Genomic DNA, 22280 nt, shown 5'->3' with positions numbered 1-22280 from the left:
CCAAAAAAGCTATCAGACAATTACATAGGAAATATAAAAACAAAAAACATTTTATTCACTTTAAAGATATTTTAAAATGGTTAAAGCATTAAATGAAATTCTTACCAGAACCATTTAAGAAAAATGATGTAATACGCAAAACCTACAATTCCCCTTCATAGATATAAAGACTGCAGTTAATCCTGTAAAATGCAAAGAAAAAAAAGAAATTTTTAGATGAAATACTCAAAATTTCAAATAACACATCAAAATAAAAATTTACTCAGGACACTGATATACAACATATTGAATATGTCACAAGTGACTAACTGTAAAAAAATAATAGCTGAAAGTAGCTGACTAAATTGTATCCTCTGATAATAAAAGTAGAACACAGGTTAAAAAAAAAAACTTTAAAGAAGTAGAGACTGAATGTTTGATAAAGGCAGACATTAACACATTATTTTTTCTATTGAGGATCATAAATGAAAACAAATTGGGGATCGCAATTATTATTTAACCAGGGGGGGGGGGACGAAAACACTATCGAAATCTGACAAATCACAGCACAGGAAGGTGTATATAATAAATAACAAGGCAAGTTTGATTGCGTGTGGAAACAAATATAAGTTGAAAGATTGTTGAAAACATGTTAAAGTTTCGACGTCCAATTAAATCTGTTTTGATGATTACTACATTCCTCTTATTCATCATTTTTTTCTCTTGAATATTAATTTAGGACTGCTCATGTGTATACTTTTTATTTTCATTTCTTTAAAAGGATTTAAAAAAATACATATTAAGAGCAGACTTTTCAGAACACTCTGCATAAGACAGGATTCTTTATAAACCTCAAATGCTTTTTTTTGCTTCTTTTACCATTTATCTTGTTATTATATTTTAATCCTTAGCAATTTCGACGTCATTTTTCGAGTTTGAAATTTTGCATTTGAGTAATCACTGATTTTTTGTGCACCGACTTCGAAGTCTAAAAAAAAAAGCTTAGAAATTATATTCTTTTTTCATCGTTATAGTGACCCTCCAGGCAGAATTTTTGTCTGCGACAAACCTCAACATCTTTCTACAAGATATTTTTAATAGTAACAAATACATACATTACCTATTTAAACTAACAGACGAGCTTCGTGTTTACAACAACGCCTGTACGCACAGAGAAAAACTGAATGTCAACCGTAATTGTATTTTTAATCATTATTTTTAAATGATTTAATATTTAATTGAAAATTTGATATTTTTTTTCATGTACACATAAAAATATTTCATATTTTAATATTATGGGCAATATTTTCACATTTTGAAAGAGTAAAAAAAAACGCATGAGTTTATTTCGAGTGAAATGGACCAATGAATGTCGACATATCACAGATTTTAAGAGAAAAATTTTTTTCTTTTAGAACAGTTCTTTATAAAAACAGCTGAAGAAAATTATTTCAATGTTTTGAGACCAAAACTATGTTTAGAGATCTACTTTGAAATATGACTCAATGGGAGATTTCGCAAATTTAAATTAGGTTCCGAACGTTCTCGTTCGAAAGGTTTTAAGTGCGAAAGCGCCAGTTTCGGTGAAATGCGCATGCAGAAAAATATTATACAATATAAAATTATATTTATATTTTATTATATAAAATTTTAAGGAAATCGAATGTTTAAGATAATTTATAAAATTCTTCAATCACCTAACTACTCAGTTAATGAAAAAAAACTCGTATAAATTACTTGATTTTTGAGATCAAAATATGTTTTTAAATCCTAAATGTGATGCAATTAGCATTTACATTTTTTAAAGTAAGTTCTCTTTTAGTTAATAACATGAGTCCGAAAAGAATTATTTACGGTTTAACATTAAAAATAGCTTATATGATGATATTGACTATTTGTTTATTTATTGACAATTTGGCTTAATGAATAATTACATAATCGGATAAAAATTTTCAACCTTTCACTAATTATCTAAACTAAATTTAATAGAATTAGTGAATATAATTAACTTAATGTGATTATACTTTTAGAAGTAATCAATTTTAAAAATAAATTACGAATTAAAAGCCTACAAAAATTCCGGATTTTAAAACTACAAAGCAGTAAAACTTTACACAACCATGAAATATTTCACTATAAAAATACACATTATTGACATGAACTTTCACAGATTTTGTTTACTCATTATCATGGCGAACAACATGGTTATCTTTGGTTACGCCTAAGGTCTCCAACGCATGTAATTTTTTTGAAGGACTAAAGATCTCTTAAATAAACTTGAATCTAACGCTCCTCTCTTCCAAATCTAATTTTTACGATAACTAAGTTTTTTTCACGGAAGAAACCTTTTAATCAACTACTGAGCAATACTTAATTTCATTATGGCTCGTAATAGATACGAAAACTAATCATGGAGTATCCAAATTAGGATCATTATCAATTTTTTTTTAAATAGTTACCAAAGCACAAGTAGCTGTCAAAATCATTGCAAGAATGAATTAGATATAAGTATAGCTTAAAAGTAGTTTTATGGGTTGTATGACTTAAAAATTTTGTTTAAATGTATTTTGATTAGATTGGGCAATTATTCATTATTCAAAACTATTACTCAACACTATTGTTCAACTTATTTTCAAAAATTTTTTTTTCCTTCTTACAAAACTAAATTCAATATTTTATTTTTTTCTTTGGGAAAAAGGGTTTTTTGAGGAAGGCCATGGGAAAAACTCACTGATAGTATAGGGCAGGGATGGCGAACCAATGGTACGCGTGCCATTTAATGCACGCAACACAATATTTCGGGCGCGCCACCGATCACAATTGTTATTGCACTATGAATTGTTATTACACAAATGTCACACACTATGAAGCATTTGTAACAATTAAATTAAAATTCACAAAAGACAAACAAAATAATAAACAATAAATAAAAAAAATTAACAATTAATGCTAAAAGAACAATTAATAACCATAAAAAACAAGCTAACAATAAATAACTAGGAAAATAATCAACAGTCCTGCTTAAACTAATATCTTACAACCTAATATAGTCCCGCAGTGGACTGATCGTTAAGACACGGTTCCCAGCAGATCACCGAAGTCAAGCATCACTGGCTGCGGTCAGTGTGCGGGTGGGTGACCACTTGGATCAGCCTGTGGAGGGGCCGAGGGTGTGCGGTATTGGTGCTCGTTAAACTGTTCTACCGTAAAGTGCTCGACTTCGCGCGCAGGTCGTCGGGCTACCGAAGCGGGGGAGCCATCCCCTCCGCAGAGGATCAAAATTGTGATGGAATGTCTTCGGATCATCCTCAGGGATGTTTCTCAGACCGTCGCCAATAACCCATTGTGCAGCTCTAGTGCGACGTAAATGAACAACAACAACCTAATATAAGTTATTTGTCATTTAATCTGCAATAACAGAAGTCCCACTGATGCTACTTCAAGTTGAATTGCGCGTATAACTGAGACATTGCAAAATGTATTTTCTTTTCAATGTAAATAAAAAGTTTTAAGTTGATAGTATTTAGTATTATAATTTTCCCAATAATCATGAGGTCAAAATTATTTGACGGCACGTCTGTGATTTCATTAAACAATTTATTAGAAAAAATGGCACGTTGGTGTATAAAGGTTCGCCACCCCTGGTATAGGGAATTCGTTCAATAAAGTCTTTATTTTGGAATTTTTTTAAAAAACTAATGGTTTGTTCTGGCTTTTAGAAAACGTAACCTGGGCTTGCATTGAAATTTTTTTAGCATCTCTCAGCAAGGTTTAAATAGATAATATTTTGACTTTAAATGATGGTTCTTACAAATATGAACAATAATAACACAGGTTAGCGTACACAAACTTAGGTCCATTTACATCATGGTTAACACCATTTTTTAATTGTAACAACTGGAAAACGAACTCATTATTTCTTTGATTACTCATTATATTATATTTATACTACTTTTCATCTCATTATTTCGAGCAAATTGTTTTTTAAATAAAATACAGTTATTTTTATAACCTTAAAAAATATAGTACTTTTGATATGCAAGCAAATCTTCCTCTCACATTCTATTTTATTATTTATGACAACAAAACAAATGTAGTACTTTAAATTATGGCAGTCATCAACTCTCATTCCCCCCAGTTAGAGAGAGTATTTTAAAATAAAGTATATTTCTTCTAAAAAAAAATATTGTGAAGAGTGAGTTTTTCAGATAATATATTATCTGCAGAGTTTGTTCACGGTCTTTAATTATTAAATTGACTTCTCAAAAGTTAAACTTTTATCTTATTAAATTGACTGCCCAAAAGTCAAACTTTTATCTTATTAAAAAATTTTTTGGAATGTAATTGCACAAAAAAATAATCGATTTTATTTTTTATTTTTAAAAAAGCATTTCAGCCTCATTATTTAAATGGAAATTTTTTTATTGCGCAAAAAATAAGACACAAAAAAAAAGAAAAAAAAACATTATTGCCTCGACGGCAGGTAAACTTCCAGTGCCCGGAAGGCGGACAGGTCCTAGATTAAGAAATTCATTGCAACTACACTCTGCAGATGAATTTCTAAATCGTTACTACGGCCCCGGCAATACAAGCACATAGATCAAGTAATTCTTTTACCGCTAGCGATACAGAATTACTCAATCATATTCCGGACTTTCTGGAAGACATACCCCATCATCAACCAGTTCATCACTCGAACTGGTTGGGGCATAATAACTAGAAAAATAATAGAAAAGAAAAAAAAGCAAAACAAAGAAAAATGCTAGAAAAAAATAAGCATTATTACCTCGACAGCAAGTAAGCTTCCAGTGTCCGGAAGGCGGACAGGTCCTAGATTAAGAAATTCATTGCAACTACACTCTGCAGATGAATTTCTAAATCGTTACTACGGCCCCGGCAATACAAGCACATAGATCAAGTAATTCTTTTACCGCTAGCGATACAGAATTACTCAATCATATTCCGAACTTTCTGGAAGACATACCCCATCATCAACCAGTTCATCACTCGAACTGGTTGGGGCATAATAACTAGAAAAATCATAGAAAAGAAAAAAAGCAAAACAAAGAAAAATGCTAGAAAAAAATAAGCATTATTACCTCGACAGCAAGTAAGCTTCCAGTGTCCGGAAGGCGGACAGGTCCTAGATTAAGAAATTCATTGCAACTACACTCTGCAGATGAATTTCTAAATCGTTACTACGGCCCCGGCAATACAAGCACATAGATCAAGTAATTCTTTTACCGCTAGCGATACAGAATTACTCAATCATATTCCGAACTTTCTGGAAGACATACCCCATCATCAACCAGTTCATCACTCGAACTGGTTGGGGCATAATAACTAGAAAAATCATAGAAAAGAAAAAAAGCAAAACAAAAAAAAATGCTGGAAAAAAATAAGCATTATTACCTCGACAGCAAGTAAGCTTACAGTGTCCGGAAGGCGGACAGGTCCTAGATTAAGAAATTCATTGCAACTACACTCTGCAGATGAATTTCTAAATCGTTACTACGGCCCCGGCAATACAAGCACATAGATCAAGTAATTCTTTTACCGCTAGCGATACAGAATTACTCAATCATATTCCGAACTTTCTGGAAGACATACCCCATCATCAACCAGTTCATCACTCGAACTGGTTGGGGCATAATAACTAGAAAAATCATAGAAAAGAAAAAAAGCAAAACAAAGAAAAATGCTAGAAAAAAATAAGCATTATTACCTCGACAGCAAGTAAGCTTCCAGTGTCCGGAAGGCGGACAGGTCCTAGATTAAGAAATTCATTGCAACTACACTCTGCAGATGAATTTCTAAATCGTTACTACGGCCCCGGCAATACAAGCACATAGATCAAGTAATTCTTTTACCGCTCGCGATACAGAATTACTCAATCATATTCCGGACTTTCTGGAAGACATACCCCATCATCAACCAGTTCATCACTCGAACTGGTTGGGGCATAATAACTAGAAAAATCATAGAAAAGAAAAAAAGCAAAACAAAGAAAAATGCTAGAAAAAAATAAGCATTATTACCTCGACAGCAAGTAAGCTTCCAGTGTCCGGAAGGCGGACAGGTCCTAGATTAAGAAATTCATTGCAACTACACTCTGCAGATGAATTTCTAAATCGTTACTACGGCCCCGGCAATACAAGCACATAGATCAAGTAATTCTTTTACCGCTAGCGATACAGAATTACTCAATCATATTCCGAACTTTCTGGAAGACATACCCCATCATCAACCAGTTCATCACTCGAACTGGTTGGGGCATAATAACTAGAAAAATAATAGAAAAGAAAAAAAAGCAAAACAAAGAAAAATGCTAGAAAAAAATAAGCATTATTACCTCGACAGCAAGTAAGCTTCCAGTGTCCGGAAGGCGGACAGGTCCTAGATTAAGAAATTCATTGCAACTACACTCTGCAGATGAATTTCTAAATCGTTACTACGGCCCCGGCAATACAAGCACATAGATCAAGTAATTCTTTTACCGCTAGCGATACAGAATTACTCAATCATATTCCGGACTTTCTGGAAGACATACCCCATCATCAACCAGTTCATCACTCGAACTGGTTGGGGCATAATAACTAGAAAAATCATAGAAAAGAAAAAAAGCAAAACAAAGAAAAATGCTAGAAAAAAATAAGCATTATTACCTCGACAGCAAGTAAGCTTCCAGTGTCCGGAAGGCGGACAGGTCCTAGATTAAGAAATTCATTGCAACTACACTCTGCAGATGAATTTCTAAATCGTTACTACGGCCCCGGCAATACAAGCACATAGATCAAGTAATTCTTTTACCGCTAGCGATACAGAATTACTCAATCATATTCCGAACTTTCTGGAAGACATACCCCATCATCAACCAGTTCATCACTCGAACTGGTTGGGGCATAATAACTAGAAAAATAATAGAAAAGAAAAAAAAGCAAAACAAAGAAAAATGCTAGAAAAAAATAAGCATTATTACCTCGACAGCAAGTAAGCTTCCAGTGTCCGGAAGGCGGACAGGTCCTAGATTAAGAAATTCATTGCAACTACACTCTGCAGATGAATTTCTAAATCGTTACTACGGCCCCGGCAATACAAGCACATAGATCAAGTAATTCTTTTACCGCTAGCGATACAGAATTACTCAATAATATTCCGAACTTTCTGGAAGACATACCCCATCATCAACCAGTTCATCACTCGAACTGGTTGGGGCATAATAACTAGAAAAATCATAGAAAAGAAAAAAAGCAAAACAAAGAAAAATGCTAGAAAAAAATAAGCATTATTACCTCGACAGCAAGTAAGCTTCCAGTGTCCGGAAGGCGGACAGGTCCTAGATTAAGAAATTCATTGCAACTACACTCTGCAGATGAATTTCTAAATCGTTACTACGGCCCCGGCAATACAAGCACATAGATCAAGTAATTCTTTTACCGCTAGCGATACAGAATTACTCAATCATATTCCGAACTTTCTGGAAGACATACCCCATCATCAACCAGTTCATCACTCGAACTGGTTGGGGCATAATAACTAGAAAAATCATAGAAAAGAAAAAAAGCAAAACAAAAAAAAAATGCTGGAAAAAAATAAGCATTATTACCTCGACAGCAAGTAAGCTTACAGTGTCCGGAAGGCGGACAGGTCCTAGATTAAGAAATTCATTGCAACTACACTCTGCAGATGAATTTCTAAATTGTTACTACGGCCCCGGCAATACAAGCACATAGATCAAGTAATTCTTTTACCGCTAGCGATACAGAATTACTCAATCATATTCCGAACTTTCTGGAAGACATACCCCATCATCAACCAGTTCATCACTCGAACTGGTTGGGGCATAATAACTAGAAAAATCATAGAAAAGAAAAAAAGCAAAACAAAGAAAAATGCTAGAAAAAAATAAGCATTATTACCTCGACAGCAAGTAAGCTTCCAGTGTCCGGAAGGCGGACAGGTCCTAGATTAAGAAATTCATTGCAACTACACTCTGCAGATGAATTTCTAAATCGTTACTACGGCCCCGGCAATACAAGCACATAGATCAAGTAATTCTTTTACCGCTAGCGATACAGAATTACTCAATCATATTCCGGACTTTCTGGAAGACATACCCCATCATCAACCAGTTCATCACTCGAACTGGTTGGGGCATAATAACTAGAAAAATCATAGAAAAGAAAAAAAGCAAAACAAAGAAAAATGCTAGAAAAAAATAAGCATTATTACCTCGACAGCAAGTAAGCTTCCAGTGTCCGGAAGGCGGACAGGTCCTAGATTAAGAAATTCATTGCAACTACACTCTGCAGATGAATTTCTAAATCGTTACTACGGCCCCGGCAATACAAGCACATAGATCAAGTAATTCTTTTACCGCTAGCGATACAGAATTACTCAATCATATTCCGAACTTTCTGGAAGACATACCCCATCATCAACCAGTTCATCACTCGAACTGGTTGGGGCATAATAACTAGAAAAATCATAGAAAAGAAAAAAAGCAAAACAAAAAAAAAATGCTGGAAAAAAATAAGCATTATTACCTCGACAGCAAGTAAGCTTACAGTGTCCGGAAGGCGGACAGGTCCTAGATTAAGAAATTCATTGCAACTACACTCTGCAGATGAATTTCTAAATCGTTACTACGGCCCCGGCAATACAAGCACATAGATCAAGTAATTCTTTTACCGCTAGCGATACAGAATTACTCAATCATATTCCGAACTTTCTGGAAGACATACCCCATCATCAACCAGTTCATCACTCGAACTGGTTGGGGCATAATAACTAGAAAAATCATAGAAAAGAAAAAAAGCAAAACAAAGAAAAATGCTAGAAAAAAATAAGCATTATTACCTCGACAGCAAGTAAGCTTCCAGTGTCCGGAAGGCGGACAGGTCCTAGATTAAGAAATTCATTGCAACTACACTCTGCAGATGAATTTCTAAATCGTTACTACGGCCCCGGCAATACAAGCACATAGATCAAGTAATTGTTTTACCGCTAGCGATACAGAATTACTCAATCATATTCCGGACTTTCTGGAAGACATACCCCATCATCAACCAGTTCATCACTCGAACTGGTTGGGGCATAATGACTCAAAAGAAAATGAAAAGATATCGAACTGGCAGGAACATAATCGTTTATAAAAATATTAGTAGAAAAAAAGAAAAACAAAGGAGAATAGTTATTAAAAAAATATTTGCTATCACGATAGCAGCCGTGCCGATAACGACACATAATTTCTGAATCATAATCAGGACATAATATAATTTATATCGAGAGTATTATTAATTAATTTAGATTGACCTTCTGATCAAGAGAAATAATGATAAAGTTATTGTATGTAAATTAATTTTCATATTCAAAATTCAAATACTTAAAAAAATATGAATTAAAGTAATATTAGACTTACTAACATTCTATAAGCTGCGTGCAAAATAATTTGATAGTTAATAAACCTTTCGCTACTATATCCACCTTCTCTATTTAGTTTTGTTTATTTGAATGCAAATTTTTCAAAACTTAATAAACACATGTCTTGGTATATAAATAATAAATCAATTCTGTGAAGAAAAATGCAGAATAGTGTTTTTTTAATGTTGCATGTTCTAAACTAATTTAATATTTAACTGGGAAATTAAGGCTTTGTTTTTCCAAATTTATAAAAGCATCTTTTTATCCTCTTTTTGTTTTTATTGTGCTTATATACAATTATATTTATAAATGAAGTAAAATAAATATTATATGTATATATATATATATATATATATATATATATATATATATATTTATAAATGAGAGAAAGAGAATTGAAATCAAGCAATAAAATCGGTACTTATCATTTTTTTCCATCAAAATTCTTCGAACTTAAGCTCCGATTTCCTTAGTTTCATGACCTTGAAACAGAAATTGGATAATATTAATATCAATATTTCACACATCAAAATAGCAAGCATATAATCTATAGGAGATAGCAATCAGCAAGCGGCACGAAGGGACTGTATATATGCTGTTTAACCGAGCGGTTGTGAAAAAATCAATAACGTTCAATGTTACTTACTAAATTAGAAATACAGTATTTATTTCTTTTGTTTTTTTTATTTCTGTGTAGAATATGAAAAAAGTAATTAAATTGCTTTGAACTATTCTTATTATAGTGTTACAGTTCTTCGGATAAGCTTTATGGCCCAAATAGTCAAAAATAAAAATAAGAAAATAATTATAAAAAACCTTGAAATAAATTCATCAATATCAAAAAAGAATTGTTCTAAGAAGGGATTAACTGAGCTGGAGAGTTGGAATTAAATGTAATTCTTATCAGGGGACTGTCTAGACATTTTGTAAAAGGTCCGTTTTCGCAAAATTGTGAAAAAATTACTCGTAATTAGTGAATATAAAATAAACGTTAAGTCGCATTCTTTCAACCAGGGTCCGCTTTTGTGAATTTGTGCAAATAGGGTCCGTTATTGCAAAACTTTTTCAAGGAGTTTTTAAATTGTAAAGACATACAAGATTTTGCTCAACACTGTAAATATGTAATTAAAAAATTAAATTTTAAAAAATAAACAGCAATTACAGCTACTAATTTAACGATGCAACATATAAAACAATAATGAAGATAAACAAATTTGTGAAGGGTCCGATTAAAAGAAATTATTTTGTGAAGGGTCCGTAATTTCTTCTAAACAGACCCCTGCTTATGAATCACAAAAATATTGATTGCTGAAACCGGGGTTTGCTCTTTAAAAGCGAACTAAGTTCCAATTGGGTCTACCAACCAAGTATTTTTGCTTTCTTCGTTAAATCCGGCTCCTCATTAAATCTGGGTTCATTATGAACGATTTCGACTCTATTAGAGGGAAACGGTTAAATACTGTGCATTCGTACTATGACTGACAAAGAGTAAGGAGAGAAAAAAATTACATTTTATGAAATAATAAATCCATTATGTAAAGTATAAAAAATTTACCACAGATAGAATTTTTTAAACAATCAATAAATACGGTAAAATTTAGATTTAATCTCTACCTTTGCGAGTTTAAATACTTCGGATTTTCTAATGAAAAGAGGCATTTAAAGACAAGTTAAAAAGTGAATCAGTTTGTACAAAAGCCAACTTCTTTCATTAAGTTCAGTAAAGAAAAATATTTTCTATCCATTTTGAGTTATTAAAATCTAATAAATGACGAGAGGTGTGAAAAATAAATATTGACAAGTTAATATGATTTTAAATATACGAGTATATCTGGTAGCCCTTTCATTTTTCTCAACTTTGTACGTTTTTGTATAAAAGTTGACTAACTTGTTAATCAGTTTCCTTTTAAGCAGTCTAATTAGCTGGCTACGTAACCTTTTTTTAAAAGAAACATAAAACAGTTAATATAAGTCCAATAAATTCTAAATTGGCAAGCTAAAGTGACCAAAAAATATTATATTGAAATTAATTATTAAAAGCAGAGAGTTGAATCACTAGCGAAAAAGACTGGATAAAAAATAACAAAACCAGTTTGATAGCCTGATAATAACTTTCCAATGACCGCAGTTGAGCTCCTTTTTTCTCCGGCAACTAAACAGGTTTTGATTCCTTGTCCCTCTTTCCCTAGATTTCTTAAATTTCAATAACTTTTTCGTAAAAAACTTTTTATTCATTTTTTTTCAATGTTTCACTATTAATATTCAAACCTTAATGCTCATACTGTTTTCACTTAAGTTTTGAGGGTTCTGAGAAACGGCGATCAATATTATATATCCTGTATATTTGATTTCTTTTTGCGGCAGTTGGGTGACGACCAGATATTTTGAAACTTGTATTTCATCATAATTGCGAATCAGGGGTCCGTTTAGAGGAAATTTGGGTCCGTTAACGGACCCTTCACAAAATATCTTTTCATAAAAACGGACCCTTCACAAAATATTTTAACTTAAAAACGGACCCTTCACAAAATATTTTAACTTAAAAACGGACCCTTCACAAAATGATTTTTCTTTTAATTGGACCCTTCACAAATTTGTTTATCTTCATTATTGTTTTGTTAATCGAATAAACCCTTCCCAGGGCAGAAAACAAGAAAGATGGATGTAAACGAATTAAGTTTTATCTTCGGCAGACGATTCTTCCATTATTCGTCCGAAATGAATATTCTGTGTTCAGCAATATAGGTTAAATATCAAATGTTGCATCTCTAATTTAGAAGCAGCAATTGCTGTTTATTTTTGAAAATTTAATTTTTTATTATAATTTTACAGTGCCGAGCATAATCTTGTATCTATTTACAATTTAAAAAGTCCTTGAAAAAGTTTTTTGCAATAACCGAACCCTATTTGCACAAATTCATAAAAGCGGACCTTTCACAAAAAGTCTGAACAGACCCCTGCGAACATTACACATTCTTTGTATTTTATTTTTTATTTAAAATTACTTTAGTACTTTTTTGTTCACAAAAAATTTAATCGAGACATAAACAGACCAGTGAAAATGTTAAGAGATTATTACTCACTATATAGCGCCTAATTTTCGTAATTTCTATCCTTGTATCAAATTGTACAAAATTTGGAGGCATAAAAATGCTTATAGCGGTTGTTTTATTTTATAATCGTAGTTGAACAGCAGACCCAATTTTGTGTTTATGAAACTAACGTTCAACTCCATAGATTTGTAACTTTGAATCCAAACCAAAAGACAAGGAAACTCCTGGATTGGGAGATGACATTTTGATAGAACTAACACGCATTTGCGTTACATGAGGAGAAAAACCCCGAAAACCTTCCACAGTTAAACTGACGGCGAAGAATCTCTATCCCATGATTCGTATAACACTGAGGATATTTTACTCCAGCACTCTAGTCGTCGCAAAATTTATTTCGACCCGCCATCGCTGGGATTCGAACCCAGGTTACCTTACTGGGAGGCAAGTGCTTTATCCCCTGAACCCCCGAGATCAATAATCAGAAGTACAATAACACAGAAATATATTCAGTTAACCTTAACAAAATTCATATTAACTCAATTTTAAGCAGTATATACTGCTTCATTTTATATTGGTATAAAACATTCATAAAACTATACATAAATTTACTATTGAATAAAAACATAATATTTAGATCAGAGGTCGCCAAAGTGGTCTATATAGACCCCCAGGGGTCTATTTAACATAAGCGGGGGTCGATCTTAGCCAGGGGGTCGAATGGGGGTCGATCCGAACCGGAAGGGTCGATTGGTCGAAGGATTATCAGTATTTTTCAGATATGTGACAATTAGAAATAAAAGAAGAAGACTTGGAAATATATACAGGTAATCTTCAAAAATTGGGCGACGATTTTAAACTGCGTTTTGCTGATTTGGAAAACATTGACATCCCTGATTGGATTATTGTGCCATTTTCTGCTCAAATTGAAAACGTGGGCATCAACCTGCAAGATGAGCTTGCTGAATTATTATGGGGATTTGAAGCAAGGACGCTTTTTAAAAATTTAACAATAAGCAAATTTTGGACAAATATAAATATAATGCAAAAATATGTAAAACTTAACGAAATAGCTCAGCCATTTATGATAGCATTTCTAAGTTCCTATATGGTTGAAGCCGGTTTCAGTCACGTAAATTCAATCTTAACTAAGAACAGAAATAAATTAAATGTGGAGTTTCGCGGGGATTTAAGATTAAAATTGACCAATATATTGACCCAATATAACGAACCTTGTAAAAAAAAAAAAAAAAAAAAAAAAAAAAACACCAGACACACCCATGTCATTGATTAAGAAGCAATAAATCCGTAGTTACTTTACTTATTATTTCTAATTACTTATTATTTCATAAATATTAAGGTATTAAATTTCAACATTAATATATTTTTCATAAAACTTTTGTTACACTAGGGGTGCACAACCAGCGGCCCGCGGGCCAAATGCGGCCCTTCGACTACTGAAGTGCGGCCCGCGAGAGCTTCTAAACACAATGAAATTTTTTTTAAAAATGGCAATTTTTAATCGCACTTTTAAGTCATCACGTTTTGACACAATCAATTTTTACAGATTCTTTAATGCGCTTTCTTTAAAACGATTTTATCGTAAATATAAATGATTTTTTTTTAAACAGTTATTTCCGCTTTTCTACGTGATTTCGAAAATGCCGAATTTTTATTACGACGCAAGTTTCAGATCGCCCATTTAAATAATCACTTTTTGGTGCACTTTATTTGTGACGATTTCATCTTAAATCTAAGTGAATTTTTATCTCTTTTTTGCAATTCTTCCTTTTTTTCAACATTTTTTTTTCGGCAGTTATTGCTATGCGTTCCCACGTATTATAAAAAATTCAAATTATTATATTACGACATGCAAATTTTAAATCGTGCATTTGACACGCTTTATTCGTGCTGAGTTCAGCATAAATGTAAGTAATTTTCCCCCCAACTATTTCTATACTTTTCCACATGATTTTGACGATCAGTTATTTAACTATGATTTTACGGCACATGATTGTTTATCACGCAATTAATTAATCACTTTTTGATACGGTATTTCGGTGCAGTTTTATCGTAAATCCTAGTTATTTTTCTTTCTTTTTTTTCCGCAACGAATATGATTTGGTCGAATGTGGTAATGAATTGTGATTTGGTCAAAAACCAAATATTCGGCAAAATAAAAGGAAGAAAAAAATCGACTGAGCGCCGTACACTTGGGGCCAAATAGCAAAATCTTTTAGCAGCATAGCAACTCTGAAACTAAAATTTCAATGCTCAGAATAATATTCCCTGTAAAAAAGTATTCATAAATTAACTCTAAAAAATAAGGCCAATCAAGAACGTTTTTGAAAATGTCGAAAAGCGAACAGAGAACATAAAAGTCAATCTTAATTTTAGAAATTTTTAATAATTTAATTTTAATAATTAATTTTAGAAAGAGAATTTTAAAGCTGAACATCTCAGTTTTCAAATTACCAGAAAAAGTCAAGAAAAAAAGAATTAAGTCAACAGAAATGCTATTAAAAATTACTGCGTTATAACAAAAACGTCTAAAAAAAATTTTTTTTTTATTTAAAGAAAATAAAAAGTTTGAAAAACGTTCTTAATTTTTTAAATGAAACTCTTAAGCTGAAAATCTCAATTTAAATTTTTCTCATTGCCATAATTTTTGAAGAAAAAAAAATTGCTATAATATAAATTTTATTAGTAACTTTATTTATAAAAAAAATGCGGAGTCATAATAAAAATGCCTAAAAAAGACAGACTAAAAAAAACAGAAAAAACTAATTTTTCTTCGTTCCTGAAATAAAACTTTAATACTGAAAATCACACTTTTCTAAGTTACTGGTTATTTATATTACAGTACAGGGAAAGAGTGATAATAAATCAATAGTATGAGACGTTCTGTTAAAATGCTAGATATAATAAAAACAGCAAAAAATGTAAAAAAAATCCTTCTCAATTCTCCAAGTAACGAAATGACAAAATTGACTTGCTGATTATAATTTATTTTTTATTTTTAAATTAATGCATATCTATAAAAATTCAAAAATAAAAAAAACTTAGAAAAATACATTTCTAAAAAGTATTTTGCCGAATATTTGACTGATCATTCAACCAACTGAATTTTTCACAGAAGGTGCCAAATACTCGTTACATCCCTAATTTAAATGCAATGTTATTGCAGCTTGAGAAATTCATAAAATGGCGAAAAACGTGAATTTTTAAACTGCTCATTGTTTGTAGTTTAGATTTCAATTTTTTGTTGCTTAAGTGATCTTTTTCGATAAAAAAAAAAGGAAAATGTTTACGATATAAAAAATCTAATAATTAATAAAATGAAATAATAAAGTACATTACAAAATAAGCATTGAATTTTATTTTGAACTATCACAGTTTTGTTTTTATTTTAGGCTTTTGTTTAAAATCTGTAAATTTTCTTCAATTAAAATATTTAATTTGAATTTATATTACTTAATTATGACTAAATTTTTTCCTACTTTCATTCTGTGGGCATTGCAGTTTTTTTTTTATTTATTAGAATTTAATTCTAAAATGAATTTTCTTATTGCATGATATGATAAAAAAAAAACATTTCTTTTGTTCAATGTTTATTTATTTTGATAAATCTATTGTTTATATGATAAAAATAGCAATTTTTTTGTAAAAAAAAGTATAATTTTTTTATTTTTGAATTAATTCTAATAATGGAACACCTTTAATTTTTTACAAATATATTACTAAGTTTATTGATGAAAAAATAGAACGCTAATGTTTAAATAAACATTACTACATTTGTCATTAACATGTCTAAATACGTGCTGCCCTTCGTTAGCCAACCTGCTGTTCAAGTGGCCCTTCACTCAAAAAGGTTGTGCATTCCTATGTTACACTATGTACTTTTATTTTAATAAATGTTCAAAATGATAAAATAAATGTACAAACACAGTATCTAATAGTTTTATTTTAATTAACAGAAAATTACTTTTAAAGGGGGTCGATGGAGATTTCGAAAAATTATGTAGGGGTCGACGATCAAAAAAGTTTGGCAACCCCTGATTTAGATAAACGATATAGAAGATATCCTAACCTAATCCTATACCTATATATAGATATAGGATTTAAATATACCTAAATTAAAAATTAAGCAACACTGAAATTTTTTACTTCTATGTAAAATGATGAAATAAGTGTGATTTTTAGAAATCAATGTTTTAGTTTTGGGAGGAAATTAACACTAGAATTCTTTATCATTTTGCATTTGATGCATTTCTGTTTACAGAATTTATTTGGGTTTATGTTTTCTTGCATTTTTGATAAGGAGTGAAGATAAAATTTCAGAGCAGTCCGTTTGAAAGTGATTAATAAGATTTCTTAGCTTTTTTTTAATTTTATACTTCTATAAACAATATTTAATCATTTATTGTATTTATATTTGTTAGAAGAGTAAAGAAAAAAAAAGATAAGTAAATGAGTTAAGGACAACAAAATTTCATAGTTCTAGGTAGTTATGAGGAAAAAACTTATGTTTAGTAAATTAGTATGGAAATTATCAAAATCCGTAATTTTTATTACTCAACGTAAGTCCATCATTTTGGTCATGACATCGTAATAATTACGGATAAATCTAAATTATTTGCTCTACTACAGGGTTTCCACAGAAATAAATGAACAATACAGTTGCTTTTAGTTGCCTAAAGCATGAAAATAGTAGCCAAAACTATGAAAATAGTTGCCAAAACTATGAAAATAGTTGCCTAAATAAGAACAAAAATTTGACTAAAATTTTATTAAATGACTTAATTGTCACATACCATGATCCATTTAGTCATGTTGGTAGCAAATATAATTTTTATACAAACATTAGTGTTCTAGCACTAAATTTTTACATAAAAAAAAATTTTATATTTGCAGAAAATTAAATACTTTTAATTACTAGAAATCACTCAAAAAATATTTTCTCATTAAAAAAAAACATACTTTTACTAAAAAAATTTCAGTGTAAACAATAATTGATCTAGCAAATATATATATATATATATATATATATATATATATATATATATTTATATATATATATATATATATATATATATACATATATATTGTGAAAAGTGATTATTCAAATTTGAAATTCTCACATCGTAATATCATATTAAAAATTGGGTTTTTTAAAATCATGCAGAATTTCGTAGCAATAACTGTTGAAAAGGCGATCGAGGAACAAAATAGATTTACAATGGAATCTGTGCAAATTAAAAAGTGATAAATCGAATTTTTTTAATCGTTTTTGTGATAAATCGAATTTAAATTAAAAAGTGATAAATCAACATTTTTTAAGAAAGAAAAAATTCATTGTGCTCTAAAACTACAGTGGGACGCAGGTTGTCAACCCAAGTTGTGCCAAAAAAAAAACAACCTAGGAGCGCACAAAAGTCTCCCTATAGTCTTCGTTTCCTGAAAATAGTTGCTTTCTTAGACTTTTCATGCAAAAAATGTTGCTATAGTCGCATCAGGTCGAAAATAGTTGCAAATAGTGGCTTTTAGTCGCCTGTGGCAACTCTGTATATATGAAATGCTAATTCACTTTCAATTTTTGACACGGAAATATGGACAGTTTTTTTTTTTAAAAAAAAACCTTTTTTTTTGTTTTACATTTTCCTTTATCTTTTTTTTTCTACTATAATCCAAAAAAAACATTTAATAAAATTAAAGAAACATTTTGAAACAATTTAAAATTTTTAAGAAAAAAAAATTCAAACTGCACTAGTTATGAGCATTTTAAGTAGTTCTTCCATGCTGCGCATGCGCAGAAAAATTTTAAAAAAATTTATAATATTTACTTTTATCATTTCTGTCAAATAAATAAAAAAGTAGTATTCAATATCATAGAAGTTTATTAAGTTGGAAGCAATTTTCTAAGTAGTTTGTGTACTTTTTAAAAGAAAGCTCAAAATTATCAGGGATTATCCACAAATGTCATTTTGTAGCATTGCAAATTACATAATGCAAATCATGATACAAAAATACAAAATGAAATTTGTAAAAAACCCTCTATCGTTTTGAGTCTTTTTAAAAATAAATATATACAAAATCTACTTAGTAAAGTGCTTAAAACTTTTTAAATTTTTACAAAGTGAAAATCAAACTTTTTTCATTGCCAATTACAATCCGTTACAAAATTATGAAAATTTTATTTTTTTGCGCATGCGCAATATAAAGATACTTTGAATACTCATATCTTGCGCAGTTTACAATTTTCTTTTCAAATTTAAAAACAATAATTTTGTAATTAATTTTAAAATCTAATTCAATCTCATTAAATTCGGATTGAATGATCCCAAACGAATGGGACTTTAAATTTATACACAAAAATAAAAGAGGTGTAATGATTTGGGTTTTTTTTTTCCTGGTACTTTTTTTCCGAAAGTTTTTACACATATATATCCAAGACATTACTTTGAATTACAGTTTGTGAGTATACAAAATAATACATTAAATACAAACAATGAAACTTTTGACCATAATTGATCAACCTCAAAAAAATATATACATATTTTTCTTTAAAATTAAATATTTTTTAAACTTATCTTTTCACTGAATTGCATTATTAAATAGTATCAAATACTCAAAGTTCTAAAAATTAATACTTTTTTTTAAAAATTATTTTGATTTTATAGACAATAACTAAAATTTACCTTTATGGTCTAACAGCTAATTACTTCAAAAAAATTTTATAATATTTTTTAAATTCTTTGTATGTCTTTTAATGTAATGTTAAAGACTCAGATAAGAAAAATTAAATAATCTGCAAATTCACGTATGATCAATCAAATGTTTTATCACGAAAAATATGAATTAAATCAACTGTGAAAAAAACATTAATATTTTGTATATATGGTAAGAACTTTAAATAAATAGGAAATATTAAGTTTTGAATTAATGTAAACATTTAAAAGAAATTAGAATTTCTTCCAGTTAATTCCAATTGATTTATTTATTTATATAAATAATTAAAAACGTTAATTTTGTTTATTCAACAAATTTCTGTCATATAGCTTTCATATAAACAATAGATTTAAAAATGTTATATATACTAAAGTGTGCTAATTTTTAATTTAGAAGCATTACTTCATATTAATTGAAATGCTTCCATTTGAAAACAAGTAAATTATAAATTTTCATCGTTATTTCTATAATAAGTCAGCAAAATTTTTATTTGTGAATTATAAGCTGAAAAATAATGTTTTACATACTTAAAATTTTCTACTTGATTATTTTAATTAATTAACTAAAAACAATACCAGAAATAACATCTATACAGTCTCTGATATTAAACCGAACACATATGTTAATTATCTCATTTGTCATGCCTTTTATTTATTATTAAAAAAAAACAATTTATTATCTGATCACATTAAATTTAAATATTACAAAAGTGTTCCGAGTGTAAAAAGAATTCTTCCATTCTGGAAGAACTGTTTGGTAAAAGCGTCTGAAGATATACACAACATTTTTCTTTCCACGTGGAAAGAATACAAGATTTTAATATAAATATTAGTAAAGGGAAATTATTTAGCAAATAAAATGTATCGTGAATATAGAGTATATTAAAATTCTTTATTACCTCTATCAGGAGAATCACGAACAATCACCGTCTTAAATGCACCGTTCTATAAATTGTTCCATCACATGATGATTTCATTTCATTTTCGCCTCTTAGTTTAAAACCAATCAAATAGAAGGACGATTCAAAGAAAATTTGCATTTGCACAAATGTTCGCAGAGCGAAATGAAAACTCCTCTACTCTTTTTAGGGTTGCTTTAAGTTAATTTCTTTAGGAAGATAAAGGAAAGGAAATCGCCAAGTCAATGGCGGGAAAGGGAATCGAAATTTTCAACAGTACATGACATTTTTAATTGAATTATTTAAATCCTCGTTCTTTTAAAAATAAATGATGTTTATTTATTGTTACACATGCATATGTAAGTTTGTGAACTCATTTCGAAATACAACTTTCATTTTACGAAGAAAGAAGGATTTTGCAAAATGGACATGGAATTGTCAATCAATGAATAAAATGAACAGAACGATATTTCGTCTGACCATTGAACTGGGGGGAGGGGGGGTACTTTATAGCTATTTTAGGTTCTAGTCAATTTTCTTATTATGTTATCTATAATGAGGTGAAAAATTTAGATACCTCCATAAAGTTCGGTTCTTCATAACTAAAAATGTGAAGCAGACGGGGGCACCCAAAGAAGTTTTTACCCCGGGCCCCAAATAGGCTAAGTCGGGCCTTGCTTATGGATTCCGGGACAAATTTTATTGAGGGCTAAAAACAGAAGGAGTCACAAAGTTTAAAAGACCCTTTTTTCAAAACTTAAGTTCATGCAGCTTATAAATGAATTTTCCGCAATTTTTTTGTCATAAAAATTATTTTGAAACACAAAACACTATATTTTTGCAAGGAAGTTGCAAATAGCTCTCAGCAGTTCTGGACCTTGGGACTGTTATCCCTGTCTAAGCCTTCACTGTAAAAATTCTCGGATCAAACCAAGGTAAAAAGCAAGGGTGCCGGTATATTTTAAAAACGAATCTCCACTGAGGAAGAAACATAAAAACCTGTTTGATTGTTCCTTGAAGTTAGCGGGTGTTTTAAATAATTACCTTTAAACTACACTCGACAATGAGAAAAAAGTATGGTCAAAACTTTCAGAATATGGTAATATTTACCATGTTCCTGGCTCTATGTTAACAATAAAAAGCTCAATAATTTTTACAGAAGCTAAGAATGATTTTGACAATTTACAATAAAATATGGTTTTACAATGTATGCTAAAATAAGATAAATGTGGTAAAGTTAGATCATTTTATCACGATACTTAGAATATGGCATAAAAACCGTTTATTCGGTTAAATTTACTTTTCAGTTCTGCATATTTTTCTAAATGTGTAGTAGCAAAATCTTTAATTTTAAAAACCAGAATTTCCGGTGAATCATTACCATATGAACGGAAAAATTACCACCAACTGAAAGGTTTAAATGCCTAATATTTTGGTTTTTATTACCAGAATAAAGTTTTTCCCTTACTAGAAATGCCATTACTAAACTTAATTTGCATAACATTACTTAATTTGATCAATTTTTTTTCTCCTCCTGTTTTTTTCGGGCCGACCGGCCTGTGTAGAGGGCAGGGAACTGTCCTTGCATCAGAAAGGTTCTGGGTTCGAATCCCGAGCAAGGCATAGATGTTCTTTCCTTCTCTCTGAACTATCTGTTCTCACTGAGGGAGCGACGTTGGCCCACCTAATATGGTGCCCCTGAAAGAGAGACCAACTAAATCGCCCTGTATATGCCTGAATTGACGGATGTTAACACAGTTGGGCATTGGAAAAGAAAAAAAAATGTTTTTTTTTTCTTCCAGTAATTGAAACAAGTTTTGATTTATTCAAACCCACCTACGCGATCGTGATCGATAGTGTGTTTGATTTCCCTTTATTCACTGAAATGTTATTTCGTTAATTCGAATCTGTTAACGTTTATCGTTTTTTTTAATAAGATCTAAGAATATACAATTCTGAATCTTGAGAAAGTGTGATAATTCATAAGTAGTAAACATGATTAATGAAGTACTTTTTTCAATAATGATAGTAATAGGAAATCTAGTTCACACTCTATTGACACCCTAATGAAACATACTCTGGTAAACCGCATTACAAATGTTTGAAGAAGCATATAACTTTTGTATTAATTAAGGAAACAGCCGGCCGGAGACTCCCCGTGTAGTAAATGGTGACTGGTGCACAATAAATATGTAGGGTCA

The 22280-nt window shown here is 30.4% G+C and overlaps 1 long non-coding RNA gene across 2 annotated transcripts in view; it reads right to left on the bottom strand.

Moving 5' to 3' along the window:
- The window catches only part of LOC147810051 (uncharacterized), a 43697-nt gene extending 23435 nt beyond the window's left edge, over positions 1 to 20262 (bottom strand). Inside the window, exons 1-3 of one of the 2 annotated variants that reach the window (XR_015434113.1) lie at positions 20080 to 20262; positions 9824 to 9884; positions 106 to 182 (exon numbers count right to left, since the gene is read on the bottom strand). This is a non-coding gene — a long non-coding RNA (uncharacterized LOC147810051). Of the gene's footprint in view, positions 1 to 105; positions 7111 to 9823; positions 9885 to 20079 lie in introns of those variants that run through there. The other variant, XR_015434112.1, reaches the window with a different exon arrangement.
- Between the last annotated feature and the right edge of the window lie 2018 nt (positions 20263 to 22280).

Source organism: Parasteatoda tepidariorum, chromosome 5, assembly GCF_982258835.1.
Source record: "Parasteatoda tepidariorum strain Cologne lab strain chromosome 5, Ptep-v5.0, whole genome shotgun sequence".
Classification (NCBI taxonomy): domain Eukaryota; kingdom Metazoa; phylum Arthropoda; class Arachnida; order Araneae; family Theridiidae; genus Parasteatoda; species Parasteatoda tepidariorum.
This window is presented reverse-complemented; position numbering and strand designations above follow the sequence as displayed.